Here is a 4,601-nt window from a genome sequence, read left to right as displayed (position 1 = left end):
CTTTGCTGTCTGATTTCTGACCAACACTGTCCTTGCTGCCTGAAGTATGTCGCAAAGAAGCAATAGTTTTGCTTTCTGAAAAAAATTTAGTTAGCAAAAATGGTACTTTGGCCTTAGGCCAATGTTATCTCATGTATGTGCTGCTCATAAAGGAAAAGATGGTATTTCTAACAGCCAACCTGGCAATTTCATGTAAAAGTCTGGCTTGTTCCTTCCTCTTGTACATTATCACCAGTGATAAAGATCCTGCTTTCTGTGGCACATTCACAACTGACTCTGATTGCACAGGTCAGTCTCTGTAGATGTTAGTGAATAGTCTTGCTGATGACAGATGAGAGGTATCTGGAATTTAGCATCTACTCACCTTTTTGGATTGTTGCCTGCTTTTTAAAACAACTCAGTATGAAAGTGTAATTTGCTCAGTAGTAACTATTCCAGCATCACCCACAGTGTGGACCACAGCCTGGGGTCTTTGTTCTGCTCTGAAACAAAACAAAACAACCAGCTTCAATGAAAGATTTGCTAACGTATAAATAAGAAATGTCAGTGCTGCCCCATGCTCTTTTCACTGGATATGTATTTATGTATATGGGGATGAAGATAATGATGTTGGTCATATATTTTTGAGCTGGTTTTCTCATCACTGGAGAGGGGAAATGACTCCTGTTCTCTGCGCTTCATCTCCCTTGTTCTGGGGACCAGGATACTCAACAACAGACATGAAGTCCAGAAGAGTGTACCACAATGACATCTTAATGCCTCCAGTGCTTTTAAACATGCTTTAAATCACTCAAAAAAGTACACCCCCCCCCCCAAATTCTTCAAGCAGAAAAGAATTTTTCTGGCCCTAAATCTGAAAATTGTTTAGCTGTGAACAAAGAGCAAGATACCAACCCAAAATTCAACCAGAAAACCTTGTGGAAGCATGTGAAGAGCCCACCTTCTTGTATCAATGTCCAGCCCAGTATCTTGCTTAATTAAGTGGAGAGATAAAACAAGCTTTGAAATATGAATAATCAATAGGCTTCAGTACCTTCCAGACATCACCTGTCAGCCTTCTTGGTCAGTCTTGAAGACCAGGCTGGATGCTGAAACTGGCTGCTGCTTATTTCTCACCAGCTGCCTGCCCACCCATGTTGGTTGCAGTGCTCAAAGCCAGGTCTAGAGGAGGCCATGGGGTGTGCTACCTGGGTGGAGCTTCTCTCCTTGTTAGTTTAGGGATCTATTTGAGAGCACAGTCATTCCCTTAAGATTCCTCATCAGAGTCTGTAGGTGCTGAGATGGTGTGTGACAACCATCACAGCACTGGGACATCTTCACCAGGCTGCCTTCCCCTGGCCAGGGTTGACCAAAAGCCCATTAACTGGGTCTGCCCAAAATATCGTTAGGAGAAATGCTAGCAATTCACTTGCCCAGAAAAGGGTTCCTCAATGTGATCCAACTAAATTGTGTTATTAATTAATTTAGTCACTGCAGCAGGGTCAAACATTCCCTAAGCCTCTTGGTTTAATTGACTTTGATAATACAGCTAAAGCAGCTAAAGTATGTTCAACACAGCTCTTGCAGAGATGGGGTTTGTTTCAATGTGTATGAGGAGTTGAGCCTTTGGGTACACACCTGATCTGCTAAATGAACCTGATGTTTCATGGCTCTTAGCAAGCCAGACGATCCTTCTGCTTCATGCAGTATTTTCTCTCCAGGGCTCAGAATAGTTCCCCATGAAAGCCTGGCTCAAACCCCCCTGAAATCTGATAAAATGTATAGATTTATTGTGAGTTTCCAGCCAGGTCAGGGGCTGAGTTCTAGACGGGAAGTGGTTTTGGTTTTCTGAAATGTTAGATGATTTGGCCAACACAAACTGAACACAAGCTGTCCCAAGCCTGTTAATAAGTCAGACGATGGCACTATCAATGCTGGTTTTGAGACTGATAAAAGACTCTTTTTAATATGCTACTGTTATACTGTTTTTTCTTCTGTAAACTTCTCTCCAATACAGGATGAGAACCAATTCACACAAATATGCTTAATTCTGCTCCACAGATTCCTTTTTTTTTTACCAATGCAGAGGAGAAATGAGCAGCGATTCTTTGATGTAGAGAGTAGATTGAGCTGATGATCTCAGCACTGACAGAACAGGTAGGTAAGAGGGACTTGACCACCTTTAGAAGCAGCAGCATCTCATGGAGGTGAAGATGCTCCAGGACTCCAGACATGTCCATTAGATTCCCTGACTGACTGCGGCTTTTCCCCTACATCTGACCTGAAGCAAAAGCTCCAGTGGAAAAAGGGCTTTTTGCTTTGAGAGTCTGTGTGTTGCTTTGAGCACTTCTGCTTTGTTTAATTTCTTGTTCTTCCCTAGGCATTCTGGTGCCACTGCCTTCAATTGGAGGAGACATGCCTCTCCCTCTGCTCTGTAAAAAGGAAAAACCAAACATACTTCACTGATTTCCCTATTCCACAGAAAGGGAAACTGAGGTATGAAGGAAAAGGAAATAACTCATGGAGTATCATGGACCCAGTCAGAGGATGGAGGGAAATTGCAGAATAGGTGAGAGTGATCCTGGTCTGCTCTCAAAACCAGGCTCAGTACCTGAGACTGCAAAAAAAAGCCTCTAAAGGTCTAAGTAAATCCCTAGACACTGCCTGCAGGTAGTCCTCATGGCTGGATGAGATAGAGTTGTGCTCTGTGCAGCTGCAGAAGTGTTTTGTTTTAGTGACACAGGATAGGCCTCTTTGAGGCTCCTTCCCTGAGCCTTGGCCTGGTCCCCATTAGACAATGCTGCAAACTCCACTTATGTGCTGGAAGTGGTCCCATGCACCATTCACAGCCTTTTAATCAAAGGTTTGATAAACCTTTCCACTGATGGGAAATGTTTTTTGGTGAAGGTAACCAGCACAGGTTTCTCCAGCAATCCAGGCCACACCTTTTTGTAAGACACTCTTTGACACGGAAGCTCCATAGAACTTCTGTTTTCTACAAATCCTCCTGGATGTTAAACAGCGCAAAAGCTGGAAGAAAACACAGTGTCAGTAAAGCCTGGGTAGGATCGGAAGCATTTTTCTGGTGCTGGCTACTATCAGACTTCGAAATGCCATCCGGAAACATGATGGAGCTGCTAGCAACTTGGCAAAAAAAATGCATAATGCAATAGGAACAACAGTACTTAAAACCAGGCAGATAGAGTCATAGCGTCCACTATGATGGAAAGGTCTCTCCTATCCCAAGGGTATTCTGATGTCCATGAGTGGGTATAAATAGACCTTGAAGAGGGCAAAGACAGAAACTTGGCAGCATTCCCTGGCATCTCCTTGAGCTGACGTAAGCCAATATGCTGACTGGCCCTGCAGCGGCGGAGGGAATCCCAGGTGATGGATGTGTGGCATTTCTCCAGGAGCCTGTCACTGCAGACTGTCCTGCACCACAGGGACTGTGCTGCCCTTCTTGGTTTTCTTGCTGTCTCGGTTCCTGCTGATTTGAATGACACCAGTAAACCTTCCAGGATTCAGACCTTAGAGCCTGGAACAGGCACCATTATAATTGCATAATTCAAACATCATAAAAAAGACAGGCTTTACTTTAGCTTTCCTGCAGACAGTTCATTAAGGTAATTACTCACTTGTATCAGTTGAATGAAGTCGCTGCAACTGCTGTCCCCGGTGGTGGGCCCAAAATGACAGAAGTTGGCCGTGTGGTCATGCATCAGCCCAAATCCTTTTGCTGCCGTTTGCTTTCTGTCTGTGTGCTCATCCATCAGGCCAGACATCCCCATGGACTCCAGCTGAGGATCTCTCTCATCCATGTGTCTGCCCGCAGGATTCGTGTAACATTTCTGCTAGTGAAAGTTATTTTACAAAGATGTTCCTCTTCTCGGATGATCCCAGAGTCTTTATTACTACATTTTCCTACCCTGCTCCTTTTGTATGGTTTGCCTTGATCCAGCTGGAATGTTGGCTCATTCACCTTAAGGAAAAAGAGCTGCCCACACAGTGACCTTCATCTTTACAGATGATAAGTCTCATACTGCTGTCTAATTCGAGCGATTTAATAGGACAGATATAACCTCAGGGAATTCTCCTGGGCCAGGCCATCATTGTTGGTGGCACTGTACAGGTGGAGAAGTCAGGGCACGGAGGGAGGACATGAGCTGACCAAAGTTTTACAGGTGGTCAGCAGGAGAGCCAGGAATAGCGCCCAGGAGGCAACTCGGTCCCAGGGGGAAGATGTGGGCAAGGTTAACACGGCAAATAAAATATGATCCCTCTGAAATAAATGTGACCCATAAAATACATAAACATTGACTAGCCATAAACAGCATTTACTATTTACAGCATCAGAGCACAAGGATATTTGCCAGCCATTTGCAGCTTAAAGGATAAACAACCGTTCTTTTGATCCCAAGTTGTCGAAAGGGTTATATTTAAAGCCATTCATTTCTCCCCAGTCTTTCACCCTTTACATCATTTCTTTTAATGCTTTGCACTGATCCCACTGCTGTAAATACCACTTTCGCAATACAGTGGCAAAGCAGTAAATATCCTTTCTGGTAATGAAGCAGGCTGTGAGGGACTCCTCCACTCCCTGTAACAAACTGAAATAGAAA

The sequence above is a fragment of the Accipiter gentilis genome, chromosome 17 (assembly GCF_929443795.1).
Source record: "Accipiter gentilis chromosome 17, bAccGen1.1, whole genome shotgun sequence".
Classification (NCBI taxonomy): Eukaryota; Metazoa; Chordata; class Aves; order Accipitriformes; family Accipitridae; genus Astur; species Astur gentilis.
Note: the sequence above shows the minus strand (reverse complement) of the source record.